This window comes from Macaca thibetana, chromosome 9 (assembly GCF_024542745.1).
Source record: "Macaca thibetana thibetana isolate TM-01 chromosome 9, ASM2454274v1, whole genome shotgun sequence".
Lineage (NCBI taxonomy): Eukaryota > Metazoa > Chordata > Mammalia > Primates > Cercopithecidae > Macaca > Macaca thibetana.
In genome coordinates this window covers 102,627,539-102,643,980 of record NC_065586.1, presented here as the reverse complement: position 1 = coordinate 102,643,980, position 16,442 = coordinate 102,627,539, and the positions used below count along the sequence as shown (strand labels likewise).

The 16,442-nt window shown below is 37.9% G+C and overlaps 1 protein-coding gene across 1 annotated transcript in view; it reads left to right on the top strand.

Annotated features, from left to right (window-relative positions):
• Window positions 1-16,442, top strand: part of LOC126963050 (non-histone chromosomal protein HMG-17) — a 961,131-nt gene that overhangs the window by 141,787 nt on the left and 802,902 nt on the right. The gene's annotated exons all lie outside the window — the stretch shown is intronic.

Here is a 16,442-nt window from a genome sequence, read left to right as displayed (position 1 = left end):
TGTGGTTTTGATTTGCATTTCTCCTATGACCAGTGATGATCAGCATTTCTTCATGTGTCTGTTGGCTGCATAAATGTCTTCTTTTGAGGACTGTCTGTTCATATCCTTCGCCCACTTTTTGATGGGATTGTTTGTTTTTTTCTTGTAAATTTGTTTAACTTCTTTGTAGATTCTGGATATTAGCCCTTTGTCAGATGGATAGATTGCAAAAGTTTTCTCCCATTCTATAGGTTGCCTGTTCACTCTGATGATAGTTTCTTTGCTGTGCAGAAGCTCTTTAGTTGAATTAGATCCCATTTGTCAATTTTGGCTTTTGTTGCCATTGTTTTTGGTGTTTTAGTCATGAAGTCTTTGCCCATGCCTATGTCCTCAATGGTATTGCCTAGGTTTTCTTCTAGGGTTTTTATGGTTTTAGGTTTTGCATTTAAGTCTTTAATCCATCTTGAGTTAATTTTTGTATAAGGTGTAAGGAAAGGATCCAGTTTCAGCTTTCTACATATGGCTAGCCAGTTTTTCCAGCACCATTTATCAAATAGGGAATCCTTTCCCCATTTCTTGTTTTTGTCAGGTTTGTCAAAGATCAGATGGTTGTAGATGTATGGTGTTATTTCTGAGGCCTCTATTCTGTTCCATTGGTCTATGTATCTGTTTTGGTACCAGTACCGTGATGTTTTGGTTACTGTAGCCTTGTAGTATAGTTTGAAGTCAGGTAGCGTGATGCCTCCAGCTTTGTTCTTTTGACTTAGGATTGCCTTGGAGATGCGGGCTCTTTTTTGGTTCCATATGAACTTTAAAGCAGTTTTTTCCAATTCTGTGAAGAAACTCATTGGTAGCTTGATGGGGATGGCATTGAATCTATAAATTAGTTTTATATTTATAACTTGGGCAGTATGACCATTTTCACGATACTGATTGTTCCTATCCATGTGTATGGAATGTTATTCCGTTTGTTTGTGTCCTCTTTTATTTCGTTGAGCAGCGGTTTGTAGTTCTGCTTGAAGAGGTCCTTCACATCCCTTGTAAGTTGAATTCCTAGGTATTTTATTCTCTTTGTAGTAATTGTGAATGGGAGTTCATTCATGATTTGGCTCTTTGTTTGTCTGTTCTTGCTGTATAGGAATGCTTGTGATTTTTGCACATTGATTTTGTATTCTGAGATTTTGCTGAATTTGCCTATCAGCTTAAGAAGATTTTGGGCTGAGACAATGGGGTTTTCTAAATATACAGTCATGTCCTCTGCAAACAGAGACAATTTGGCTTCTTCTTTTCCTAATTGAATACCTTTTATTTCTTTCTCTTGCCTGATTGTCTTTGCCAGAACTTTCAGTACTGAACAGGAGTGGTGAGAGAGGGCATCCTTGTCTTGTGCTGGTTTTCAAAATGAATGGTTCCAGTTTTTTCCCATTCAGCATGATATTGGCTGTGGGTTTGTTATAAATAGCTCTTATTATTTTGAGATACATTCCATCAATACTAGTTTATTGAGAGTTTTTAGCATGAAAGGCTGTCAAATTTTGTCAAAGGCCTTTATTGCATCTGTTGAGATAATCATGTGGTTTTTGTCCTTGGTTCTGTTTATGTGATGGATTACGTTTATTGATTTGTGTATGTTGAACCAGCCTTACATCACAGGGATGAACCTGACTTGATCATGGTGGATAAGCTTTTTAATAGACTGCTGGATTCAGTTTGCCAGTATTATATTGAGGATTTTCACATTGATGTTCATCAGGGATATTGGCCTAAAGTTCTCTTTTTTTGTTGTGTCTCTGCCAGGCTTTGCTATCAGGATGATGCTGGCCTCATAAAAGGCGTTAGGGAGGATTTCTCTTTTTCTATTGATTGGAATAGTTTCAGAAGGAATGGTACCAGTTCCTCTTTGTATGTCTGGTAGAAATCGGCTGTAAATCCGTCTAGTCCTGGACTTTTTTTGGTTGGCAGGCTACTAATTATTGCCTCAATTTCAGAACCTGTTATTGGTGTACTCAGAGATTCAATTTCTTCCTGGTTTAGTCTTGGGAGGGTGTATGTGTCCAGGAATTTATCCGTTTTTTTTCTAGATTTTCTAGTTTATTTGCATAGAGGTGTTTATAGTATTCTCTGATGGTAGTTTGTATTTCTGTGGGGTCGGTGGTGATATCCCCTTTATCACTTGATTATTCTCTCTTTTTTTTCTTTGTTAGTCTTGCTAGCAGTCTATCTAATTTGTTGATATTTTCATAAAACTAGCTCCTGGATTCATCGATTTTTTGAAGGGTCTTTTGTGTCTCTGTCTCCTTTAGTTCTGCTCTGATCTTAGTTATTTCTTGTCCTCTCCTAGCTTTTGAATTTGTTTGCTCTTGCTTCTCTAGTTCTTTTAATTGTGATGTTAGGGTGTCGATTTTAGATCTTTCCTGCTTTCTTCTGTGGGCATTTAGTGCTATAAATTTCCCTCTACACACTGCTTTAAATGTGTCCCAGAGATGTCTTTGTTCTCACTGGTTTCAAAGAACATCTTTATTTCTGTCTTCATTTTGTTACTTACCCAAAAGTCATTCAGGAGCAGTTTGTTCAGTTTCCACGTAGTTGTGCGGTTTTTGAGTGAGTTTCTTAATCCTGAGTTCTAATTTGATTGCACTGTGGTCTGAGAGACAGTTTGTTGTGATTTCTGTTTATTAGCTGAGGAGTGTTTTACTTCCAGTTTTGTGGTCAATTTTAGAAAAAGTGTGATGTGCTGCTGAGAAGAATGTATATTCTATTGATTTGAGGTGGGGAATTTTGTAGATGTCTATTAGATCTGCTCGGTCCAGAGCTGAGTTCAAGTCCTGGATATCCTTGTTAATTTTCTGTCTTTTTGATCTGTCTAATATTGACATTGTGGTGTTAAAGTCTCCCATTATTATTGTGTGGGAGTCTAAGCCTCTTTGTAGGTCTCTAAGAACTTGCTTTATGAATGTGTGTGCTCCTGTATTGGGTGCATATATATTTAGGATAACTAACTCTTCTTGTTGAATTGATCCATTTACCGTTATGTAATGGCCTTCTTTGTCTCTTTCGATAATTGTTGGTTTAAAGTCTGTTTTATCAGCAACCAGGATTGCAACCCCTGATTTTTTTGCTTTCCATTTGCTTGGTAGATCTTCCTCCCTCCCTTTATTTTGAGCCTATGTGTTGTTTTGTACTCGAGATGAGTCTCCTAAATACAGCACACTGATGGGCCTTGACTCTTTATCCAATTTGCCAGTATGTGTCTTTTAATTGGGGCATTTAGCCCATTTACATTTAAGGTTAATATTGTTATGTGTGAATTTGATCCTGTCATTATGATGCTAGCTGGTTATTTTGCCTGTTAATTGATTCAGTTTCTTCATAGCATCAGTGGTCTTTACAATTTGGCATGTTTTTGCAGTGGCTGGTACCGGGTATTCCTTTCCATGTCTAGTGCGTCCTTCAGGAGCTCTTGTAAGGCAGGCCTGGTGGTGATAAAATCTCTTAGCATTTGCTTGTCTGTAAAGGATTTGATTTTTCTTTCACTTATGAAGCTTAGTTTGGCTGGATATGAAATTCTGGGTTGAAAATTCTTTTCTTTAAGAATGTTGACTATTGGCCCCCACTCTCTTCTAGCTGTTAGGGTTTCTGCAAAGAGATCCACTGTTAGTCTGATGGGCTTCCCTTTGTGGGTAACCCGACCTTTCTCTCTGGCTGCCCTTAACATTTTTTCCTTTATTTCAACCTTTGTGAATCTGACAATTATGTGCTTTGGGGTTGCTCTTCTTGAGGAGTATCTTTGTGGTGTTCTCTGTATTTTCTGAATTTGAATGTTGGCCTGCCTTGCTAGGTTGGGGGAATTCGGGAGTTCTCCTGGATAATATCCTGAGGAGTGTTTTCTAACTTGGTTCCATTCTCTTCATTACTTTCAGGTACAACAATCAAACATAGATTTGGTCTTTTCACATAGTCTCATATTTCTTGGAAGCTTTGTTCGTTTCTTTTCACTCTTTTTTCTCTAATCTTGTCTTCTCACTTTATTTCATTAATTTGATCTTCAATCATTGATATCCTTTCTTCCGTTTAATTAAATTGGCTATTGAAGCTTGTGTATGCTTCACAAAGTTCTCGCACTGTGGTTTTCAGCTCCATCAGATCATGTAAGCTCTCCTCTGCACTAGTTATACCAGTTAGCCATTTATCTAACCTTTTTTTCAAGGTTTTTAGCTTCCTTGCAATGGGTTACAACATGCTTTTTTAGCTCAGAGATGTTTGTTATTACCGACCTTCTGAAGCCTACTTCTGTCAACTTGTCAAACTCATTCTCTGTCCAGTTTTGTTCCCTTGCTGGCAAGGAGTTATGTTCCTTTGGAAGAGAAGAGGTGCTCTGGTATTAGAATTGTCAGCCTTTCTGCTGTGGTGTCTCCCTATCTTTGTGGTTTTATCTACCTTTGGTCTTTGATATTGGTGACCTATGGATGGGGTTGTGGTGTGGATGTCCTTTTTGTTTATGTTGATGCTATTCCTTTCTGTTTGTTAGTTTTCCTTCTAACAGACAGTACCCTCAGCTGCAGGTCTGTTGGAGTTTGCTGTAGGTCCACTCCAGACCCTGTTTGCCTGGGTATCACCAGCGGAGGCTTCAGAGCAGCAAATATTGCTGCCTGATCCTTCCTATGGAAGCTTCGTCCCAGAGGAACACACACCTGTATGAGGTGTCTGTCAGCCCCTACTGGGAGGTGTCTCCTAGTCAGGTTACATGGGGGTCAGGAACCCACTTGAGGAGGCAGTCTGTCCGTTATCGGAGCTCGAATGCCATGCTGGGAGAACCACTGCCCTCTTCAGCGCTGTCAGGCAGGGATGTTTAAGTCTGCAGAAGCTGTATGCTGCCTTTTGTTCAGATATGCTCTGCCCCCACAGGTAGAATCTAGAGAAGCAGTAGCCTTGCTGAGCTGTGGTGGGCTCCACCCATTGCAAGCTTCCCTGCTGCTTGGTTTACACTGTGAGCACAGAACTGCCTACTCAAGCCTCAGCAATGTCAGATGCCCCTCCCCCTGCCAAGCTCCAGTGTCCCAGGTTTATCTCAGATGGCTGTGCTAGCAGTGAGCAAGGATCCATGTGCGTGGGACCCACTGAGCCAGGCATGGGAGGGAATCTCCTGGTCTCCTGATTGCTGAAACCATGGGAAAAGTGCAGTATTTGGGCAGAGGTGTACTGTTCCTCCAGGTACAGTCACTTACAGCTTCCCTTGGCTAGGAGAGGGAAATCCCCTGACCCCTTGTACTTCCTGGGTGAGGTGACTCCCCACCCTGCTTCGACTTGCCCTCCATGGACTGCACCCACTGTCCAACCAGTCCCAGTGAGATGAACCAGGTACCTCAGCTGGAAATGCAGAAATCACCCATCTTCTGTGTTGATCTCGCTGGGAGCTGTAGACTGGAGCTGTTCCTATTCGGCCATCTTGGAAGTGACTCCAAGGTGCGATTTAAATACTCATTGAAATAGCATGTAAACATCATCTCCTATCTTTCTCAAGTTGTTAGCTGATCTCCCATGATACCTTCAGAGCTGGTCTATTAACCAAGGATTACTAGACAATAGTAACTAGGCTACTCGCTTTTCCCCCAAGAACTCAAAACTGTCAAAGTGACATTATGATATAGATGATTTGAAGCTATTTATTTGACATTTCAGAAGTTCTTTCATGAGCTTTAGAGGTAGAAGAGCAAAATATTGTTGTCCACTAAGAGCTTATAAGTAGACAAAGTTCACATAATACAGTAATGAGCACATTTGATTAAAACAAAAGGAGTCTGTATTTCTGCAGCTATATAGAAACTAGTAAACCTTTGGCATGTGTCTCCAGTACTGAACAGGGATCTTTCTTCAAAGTGAGGGGGCCTAGAGAAATAATTCAATGGTGTTAGGAGATCTGATTTGGAAATATAGTTATTAAATGAAAGTATGTATTATGCTATAAAGTCCCCAAATGCTCAAACAAATGTAGAGATGAGGGAGATCTATAATTTAAATTTGGTTTCAAAATCTTCAAGACAACACCTATTTTTATTATTTTATTTATTTATTTTTGGGGGGATGGAGTTTTGCTCTAATCATCCAGGCTGGAGTGCAATGGGGCAATTGTGGCTCACTGCAACCTCTGCCTTCTGGGTTCAAGTGATTTTCCTGCCTCAGCCTCCCGAGGAGCTGGGATTACAGGCATGCACCACAATGCCTGGGTAATTTTGCATTTTTAGTAGAGATGGGGTTTCTCCATGTTGGTAAGTTTGGTCTCGAACTCCTGACTTCAGATGACCTGCCTGCCTCAGCCTCCCAAAGTCCTGGGATTACAGGCGTGAGTCACTGCACCTGGCCTACATCACCTATTTTTATTTTTGCAAATTTGGTTATCTGATGTGCACAATGCAATAGGGGAAAGCTTACAACGGGGCCATGTGTGGCCTTGTCTCTTTCATTTCTCCTTTGAATGTCTCTGAGACTATAGCATAGTCAGTCAGTTGGGCTCATTTTCCTGAGTTGGCGGCTCAATTAGGTGTTACGGCAAGCTTTGAAAGAGAAAGATGAAATGCTGACGACCCAACACAGGAATTAACATTTAAAAATTGTTCTGTACCAGCTCACAACATTGGTAACAACAACAGTAATTATCATTGTTATTTTAGAAAGTTGTGAGTCTCAAAGTGGGTGTGGAAAGTCAAACTGGAGAATAAACTTCCTCTGTTTGATTGACATTTTGGGAGCAATTCTTCTTTACCCTAATCATCAGCTCAGATTTGCAGAAACAATCTCTCTCTGAAAAATCACAAGCAAGTTCCAATAAGGTAAGAATTCTGTTTGAATAAAATGAAATAAAGGAAAACTCAAATCTAATTCAAAGTACTTAGCTATTAAAAAATTATTCTTTCTGGCTCCATAGACACATGAAATATATATTTAAAAGTTAATTGTAAAAGAAGGAAAACAAATCCCCAGTACACATTTTCATCCATATACAAATTTTAATGTTCTCTTCAAAATAATTCAATGTTATTTACTATGGATATCATTGAACAGACATTAAAAATGGTATTATTCTTGCTCTCCTGCTTTTTTTTTCTTTCTTTCTTTCTTTTTTAGATGTGTCTTTCTCTGTCAACCAGGCTGGAGATCAGTGGCATGATCTTGGCTCACTGCAACCTCCACCTCCCAGGTTCAAGCAATTCTTCTACCTCAGCCTCCTGAGTAGCTGGGATTGCGGGCGTGTGCCACCACGCCTAGCTAATTTTTGTATTTTTAGTACAGATGGGGTTTCACCCTGTTGGCCAGGCTGGTCTCAAACTCCTGAGCTTAAGTGATTCACCCACTTCGTCCTCCCAAAGTGCTGGGATTACAGGCCTGAGCCACTGCCTCCCAAAGTGCTGGGATTACAGGCATGAGCCACCATGCCCCACCTAATTCCTGCTCTCTTGAAACGTGCATTCTATTGTCCTCAGATCTCTTCACAGCATTACTTCTAGTTACTCCCTAGTTGAGCTCATCTGTCTCATAGCTTAATATCAATGATTTTCTTGATCTCATTCTAGATAAAAATCAAAACCCTAAAAATGGCTCCCCAGTTAACTTTAGTTACGACTTATCCCTTGAATTTCATAATCATATATCTAATTCTCTAATTGACATTTTCACTGAGATGATTATTTTGTACCTCCAGTTAACTGTCCCAAACGGAACTCATTCTCCTCTCACCACCCACGTCTCTGAGAATCTATTCTTTCTCTATCCTTCTACCCAAAATGCTAACTTCATTCTTCTAGTCAATCTGGCAGAAAATCTTACAGTCATCTATAATCTCTCTTTTTATCCCTATACCTCCTCTGCCATCTGTCTCTTGCACTTTGATATATTAATATACAATCTATACCAAATTTTCTTAATGGCAACCATGAAACATAACCCAAATTCCATGACTCCTAAATATTATCTCCACTGTTACCCTATCTAAGCTACCATGTTTTCTTACCTGGAATATTGTGATCACTTCCAGCTGGTCTCTTAGCTTCTAATACTGACCCATACATTCTATTTTCCATAGAGCAGCCAGAAGGACCTTTTAAAAAATGTTAGCTCTTGATACTCTTCTACTCAAAACCTTCCAGTGATTTTCTATCCCATTCTAGATTTAAAAACTACACCGTAAGAATGAACTTCAAGGCTCAGAATGGTCTGTACATATCAGTCCCCTAGTCCCCAACTCTGTATTATTTCCTGCTTTCCAGTCAAGCTCCTTTCATTTCAGGCACATTTTCTCCCCCAGATTTTGCATGTGGTCTTTGCTTTGCTTGGTATGTTCTTTTCTTCATATACCTGCAAGACTCTTTCATTTTATTTGACACTCTATTTAAATTTCACTTTATCAGAGTGACCTTCCCTGACCAAGCCATGTAGAATAATACATCCACCCTCCTTATTCTGTCTTTAAGTTTTTCTTCATAGTGTGTCTTATACTTCTAGTTATCTGTCATTACAGTTGATTCTCATTATTTGAGGATTCAATATTTGTGAATTTTCTTACTTGCTAAAATTTATTTGTAACCCCAAAATCAATAATCATGGCACTTTCATCATTATTCACAGACAAGGGCAGTGGTGAAAAATTTGAGTAGGCTAAAGTGTACATTTTCAGCTGAGGTCTAACAAGGAGACATTCTGCTTTCTTTTTTCAGCTCCCATACTGCAAACAAATGTCCTTTTCAGTCTATTTAGTGCCCCATTTTTACCATCTTTGTGCTTTTTCTTCTTGATTTTGCTGTTAAAAAGGGCCTCCACAAACATGGTGCTAAAGTACTGTCTAGTGTTTCTAAGTGCAAGAAGGCTGTGGTATGCCTTCCAGAGAAACTATGTGTGTTAGACAAGCTTCATCAGGCATGAGTTAAAGTGCTACTGGCCATGAGTTCAATGTTAATAAATCAACAATACATATTAAATAACATGCCTTTAAACAGAAACACACTTTAAAACAAAGTTATTTATTGATTGCTTGATGAAAATTTTGTGACCAGAGGCCTACAGGAAACTAATGTATATTTCCCTTAGGAGTGATGATCTAGTATTCACTAATTCAGTGTTTGGGATGCCTTTATAGAACATAACTACCACAAATTATGAGAACTGATTATAGCTGGTTTTTCTATTTCTTTATTTTCCTCTGATAAAAAATAAACTTATGAGAGCAAGGACTTTGTGTTCACTCCTGTATGTTCAAAGGTACTCAATAAATATTTAATGAAATAGGGAAAGGAAGAAATAAAGAAATTCTCATTGTAAAAGAATTACAATAGGTTAGTATTTCGAGAAAAATTCTCTAAACTGGTAAACAAACCAATTAAAAATAGAAATTGTGAAACCCTCTCTGAAGTTGATGTACACGTTAATGAGGTAGAACCACCAGTCGGCAGGGGTGTTGTCATTTGAGTTGAGACCTAAACGGAGAAGAATAAACCATACCTGAGCAGCAATAAGGAAACAACATTCCAGGCAGAAAGAATAAGAAGGGAAGACTCGTTCAGGCACCGTGGCTCACACCTGTAATCCCAGCACTTTGGGAGGGCGAGGCAGGTGGATCACCTGAGGTCAGGAGTTCAAGACCAGCCTGGCCAACATGGCAAGAGCCTGTCTCTACTAAAAAAATACAAAAATTAGCCAGGTGCAGTGGCGCATGCCTGTAATCCTAGTGACTCGGGAGGCTGAGGCAGGAGAATTGCTTGAACCTGGGACGCGGAGGTTGCCATGAACTAAAATCACACCACTGCACTCTGGCCTAGGTGACAGAGAGAAGTGAAGGCTCACAGCAAGAGGGATGGCAGCAGAGATTAAATGATAAAGTGAAGCCAGTGCGAGCAATGGGAAGAATGGTGACAAAAAGGTGAAAGACATATGGAAGAAGTGGGAGGGATGCTAGATCAGGAAAACATTTTGTTTTTTGGATGTTCTAAGAGAAATAGGAATCCATTGAAATATTTTAAGGAACATGAATTGATAAATGTGATCAATACTCCTAGGAAAACAAAGATAAAGAGGAAAATGATTGGTCAACTAATGGGCCCAGTTTTTAGTTGCCATATATTCTGTCATTGCCAAATAATGGTCTATTCTGGGATGGAACCTTAGCTGGTCCAGGTACTACACAGACTGTTATGGGACCTCTAGTTTGATTTCTTAAAAATAAACTTGAAGAAGCTTTATTGGAGTTTCAGGTGTATGATGGGTAGCTTTGGCCAAATAATTCTTCTCCATTTGGAAAGCACCTCTTCTTCAAACAAATGTGTAGATTTGGAAAAATACACAGGGAAACAAATTGAGGAGACAGGAACACTTTTGTAATCAGAATGATCTGTCAAAGGAACCCTGCTACATGGTGGCTCACACCTGTAATCCCAGCACTTTGGGAGGTTGAGTGAGTGGATCGCCTGAGGTCAGGAGTTCAAGATCAGCCTGGCCAACATGGCGAAACCCTGTCTTTACTAAAAATGTGAAGATTAGCTGGGCCTGGTGGCGTGTGCCTGTAATCCCAGCTACTCAGGAGGTTGAGGCAGGAGAATTGCTTGAACGCAGGAGGCAGAAGTTACAGTGAGCCGAGATTGCACCACTGCATTCCAGCCTGGGTGACAGAAGGAGACTCCGTCTCAAAAAAATAAAAAGAATTAAAAAAAAAGAAAGTGTGCTCATCTGGAAATCAAGGAGTAGCAAATATTACAAACAAACGCACTCAATTTTATTAGGTATATATTTTAAAAGTTTTGTATTATGCTCAGCACTTCAAATGTGCTACGTAAATTGGTAGTGATTATTATTATGAATTCTTATAATGAGTTCAGAGGTCAGTGGTTTTGAAAATTTGAAATCAATACCAAAAGGAACTCTCAAAACCACCCAAGTACACAGAAACTAAACAACTTACTCATGAATGACTTTTGAGCAAATGACAAGACAGAAATAAAAATAAAAATGGAAAGAAATAGAAATAGAGACACAACATGCCAAGCCTCAGGGAACTAGCAAAAGCAGGGTTAATAGGAAAGTTTACAATTATAAATGCCTACATCAAAAAGAAAGATCTCAAATTAACAAGATAATGTCACATTTCAAGGAACTAGAGAAACAACAACAAACCAAATCTAAGCTAGACAAAGAAAAGAAATAAGAAGGATCAGAGCAGAACTAAATGGAATTAAAACAAAAAAAAATGTATACAAAGGTTCAATTAAAAAAAAGTTTTTTTTTTTTATTTTTTATAAGAATAAACAACATTGACAGTCTACTAGCTAGGTTAACCAAGAATATAAGAGAGGAGATTCAAATAAGCACAATCAGAAATGATAAAGGGGACATTACCATTACCATAGAAGTACAAAAGGTCATCAGAGACTACCATGAACATCTCTAACACACAAACTAGAAAACCTATAGGAAATGGATAAATTCCTGGAAACATAGAATCTCTCATGATTGAACCAGAAAGAAGTAGAAATCTTAATCAGACCAATAATTAGTAATAAAATTGAATAAGTAAGAAAAAATCTATCAGCAAAAAAAGCCCCAGACCAGACAGATTCACAGTCAAATTGTACCAGATTTACAAAGAAGAGCTGGTAGCAATCTTACTGAAACTATTTCAGAAATTCAAGAAGGGTGGATTCCTCTTTAACTCGTTCTATAAAACCAGTATTATCCTGATATCAAAATCTGTCAAGGACACAAGAACAAAAGCAAACTACCAGACAATATTCCTAACCAATATAGATGCAAAAATCTTCCACAAAATACTAGCAAACCAAATCCAACAGCACATCAAAAAGATAATCCATCATGATCAAGTGGTTTTATTTCAGGGATGCAAGGATCATTCAACATATGCAAATCGTAAGTGTGATTTACCAAAGAAGCATAATTAAAAACAGAAACCATATTATCTCAATAGATGCAGAAAAAGCATTCGGTAAAATCCAGCATTCCTTCATGATAAAATTTCTCAACAAACCAGGCATCGAAGGAACATATCACAAAATAGGAGCCATATATGACAAACCAACAGCCAAGATCATGCTGAACAGGGAAAAGTTGAAGGCATTCCCCATAAGAACTGGAACAACATAAAGATATATACTCTTACCACTTCTATTCAGTGTAGTGCTAGAAGTCCTAGCCAGCACAGTCAGTCAAGGGAAAGAAATAAAAGACATCCAAACAGGAAGAGAGAAGTCAAATTATCTCTGTTCATTGATGGCATGATCTTATACCTAAAAATCCCTAAAGATTCTTCCAAAAGTCTCATAGACTTAATAAATGGTTTCTGTAAGGTTTTAGGCTACAAAATTAACATACAAAATTCAGTTGTATGTCTATGCACCAACAACACCCAAGCTGACAACCAAATCAAGAACTCAATCCCATTTACAATAAAGACACAAAAAACAAAATATCTAGGAATACATTTAACCAAGGAGGTAAAAGGCCTCTATAAGAAGAACTACAAAGTACTGATCAAGAAAATTGTAGATGACACAAACAAATGGAAAAACATTTCATGCTTATGGGTGGGGAAAATCAATATTGTTAAAATGACCATATTGCCCAAGCTATCTACAGATTCAATGTAATTCCTATCAAATTACCAACATAATTTTTTCACAAAATTAGAAAAAAGTATTCTAAAATTCACATGGAACCAAAAATTGGAGCTTGAATAGCCAGAGCATCCCAAGCAAAAAGAACAAAGCAAAACAACATGTTACCTGACTCCAAACTATACTACAAGATTATCATAACAAAACAGTATGATACTGGTACAAAAATAGACACATAGGTCCATGGACAAAATAGAGAACCCAATAATAAAGCCACATACCTACAGCCAACTAAGCATCAACAAAGTTGAAAAAAATAAACCATGCGGGAAGGACGCCCTATTTTAAATGGTGCTGGGAAATCTGGCTATTCATATGCATAAAAATAAAACGGGACCCCGTTTCACCATATACAAAAATTAACTTACAATTTATTAGACTTAAATGTAAGACCTTAAAATATGAAAACTCTAGAAGAAAACCTAGGAAAAACTCTTCTGGATATTAGCCTAGGCAAAGAATTTATGACTAAGATCTCAAAGGCAAATGCAACATAAACATAAATGGATAAATTGATTTTAATCAAACTAAAGAGCTCTGCACAGCAAAAGAAACAGTCAACAGAGTAAGCAGACAACATATGCAATGGGAGAAAATACTTGCAAACTAGCATCTGACAAACGACTAATATTCAGAATCTATAAGGAACTCAAATCTATAAGAAAAAACAAGCCCATTAACAAGTGGGCAAAGGACATGAATAGCCATTTTCCAAAATAGTTCATACAAGAGGCCTACAAACATGGAAAAACAATCATCACTAATCATGAGAGAAATGCAAATTAAAACTACAATGGGATATCTCACATCAGTAGGAATGGCTATTACTAAAATGTCAAAAAGTAACAGATGGTGAGGATGTGGAGAATAGGAAAAGCTTATGCACTGTTGGTGGGAATGTAAATTAGTTAAACTGTGGTAAACAGTGTGGAGATTTCTCGAACTAAAACTAGAACTACCAATTCAACTCAGCATCCCACAACTAGGTATCTATCCAAAGGAACAGAAATTGGTTTATCAAAAAGGCCCCTGCACTTGTATGTTTATTGCAGTACTATTCATAGTAGCAGTCATGGAACCAATGTAAGTGTCTATCATTGGTTGACTGGATAAAGTCTATTTGGTATATATACATCATGGAAAACTATGAAGCCATAAAAAAGAAGGAAATCATGTCCTTTGTAGTAACATGGATGGAATTGGAGGCCATTATCCTAAGTGAAATAACTCAGAAACAGCAATCAAATACTGCGTGTTCTCATTGTAAGTGGGAGCTAAACAATGGACACACATGGACATAAAGATAGAAATAATGGTTCCTGGGGACTTCATTGGAGGGAGGGTAGGAGGGGAGTGAGGGTTGAAGCTTTTACCTTTTAGGTACATTGTTCAGTGTTTGGATAATGGATTAACCGGAAGCCCAAACTTCACCATTATACAGTATATCCATGTAACAAACCTGCACATGTATCCCCAAATCTAAAATGAATTAACAAATAAAAGTCAGTGGTATTAGGCATTTCTAATAAGTTTCAACTCAGACAAAGAACTCTGATTTCTAGAGGCCTCTCAGACCACTATGTTAGGAAGGTGCTACCATAGAATCTAGGCTCAAAGAGTACTGCAATCAACTGCTGGTGTCTGCTAAAATGAGGAGAGGGAAACTGTAATGCACCAACAGTTCATCACACCTAAAGTAAAATACCCTGACAAACTAACCTCTGATAGTGCAATATGTTGTACTGAAATCAGCATGTGATTAATATCAGACAGAATCATCTTCAAATCCTTGCTACACGATTTCTAAGTGTGTGTGATTTTAAAAGTACATACACATCACTGCCTCTACACAAGGCGGGCACACTATCTACTTTTGATGTTCAAAATGGTGACCAAAGAAGATCATGGATGTAAGTATATAATTTGAACTTGGTAAACATTAGCTTTCTTTAACTTCCTTCCATTTCCCTAATATCTCTTGGAAAGACCTTTTTTGTTTCAAGGCTCCACAGCCATTTTTGGCAGGATGCTCACTCAGTGGACCATTCATAGAATTCAAGGCTTACTTTTGTTACCTTTCTCCATCGATTAACATTCCATCCCTCCGTACGTCTCCCCATCCAATTTATATAATTATTACCATTTTTTGTTGCTCATCACAGTTCTCATGAGTGTTGAAATCAGGAGACATTTGTCTTCGGAGCCTGCCCTCTACTTTGAGTCAAACCTCCTCCCTTTCATGCAAGTCAAAGCTAGTCTCCTAATACGGGACCCTGAATTTTTGTCAAAAGACAGGAATTTGATCAATGTAATATATAAGAAAGTTAATCTTTCATCCCTGCGAGAGATATCTGTACTTTAAAATGCTTTTCTATGTGTGAGAAAAAGGTACTAAAACAAACGTTATCAAATGGAAGAATTTTAGGTGTTAGGAAAGAAATGATATATACTATAAATCTGATTTCACGGATTAAAAACCCTATGTTGTAGCCACAGCTAGAGCCTAAGTCCTCTGCACAGACACTCTAATGTGGGTCTTTATATTTAATTAATTCACTTTGTTTTCTCGTATACAAACCCTATGTTATAGCCACAAATCGTAAATCTTATATTCCATAATTTGACATGTTTTTATTGAATATTTTCTGTGTGCCAGGGCTGGGCTAAGTACCACAGATTCTAGGAAGGAGACTGTGTCCTTTCTAATTGCTAAGGGAAATAAGAAATGGACAAGAATTTGACTCTGTGTGGTATTTGACCAGTGGTTACCACAGAACTTAAATGGTAAGTATTCCGAGACCTGAAAGATCATCTTCATCTATGAAATAATCAGAGCAGGCTTCATAGAAGAAGATGGCATATGAAGTTTGCCTTAAGAAATGGAAGGCTCTAAATAATATGGATTAAATTAAAAGGGAGAGAACTTTACAACTATAGGAGCAACGTATGCAAATATACCATATATCTTCAGGAAATGGTAAAGAGTCCAGTGTGGCCAGATTTAGGGTATACATTTATATGGAACAGGCTTGGGGCAGGTTTTTAAGTGTTATGTTTTTGTGTGTATGATTGATTGAAAAAATAGAGAACCGTTAATTTTGAAGGACTGGTGCTAATAGAACAGTGATTTAGAAAGAAAACTTTGCAATTTATATATATAGTAAACTGGAGTTGAAAAATAACGTCTAGAAATATTCCTTAAAAAGCACTTACTAGAATAGGGCAAGTATGTCTAGGACCCAAATTAAGGTACCAAGGTTAGGCATAAAGAACATCACAAATTTGAGTTATATTGTAAAGGGATGGTATATTAGAATTTGTGGATTATACTGATTGCTGAAATAGTTTAGATCTATACTTGCATGTGAAAAAGTAAGTCCTGAAGTGACTGGGCATTTTACTTGGATATTTGACAACTACATTGGAAATGCATTGCTGTTACAAAATGAAAGAGAAAATAAGCAACTTGTTGACATTTAAGACTTTCAGTGTGGCTGAATCGTGAATAAAATACTTCTGATTCCCATATCTGAAATAGTACATTCGATTTATGATACAGAAAAGGAGTGAAAAAAGTCCTCAGTCACCCATGTAAAATATGCATGCCAAGAGAGCGTGCACTGGGTGCCATTTTATCATATCTTCTCTACACTTTTTAGGTCAAATGAAATGATTTATCACCTCGTGCTAAATTGCCAGTTCTCAGATAATGTATACCTCCAACTCAGATCATTTGAAAGGATTTATCTCCTGGGTTGTAGAACACTACATACAAAGTGGTATTGTTTTTCTTCT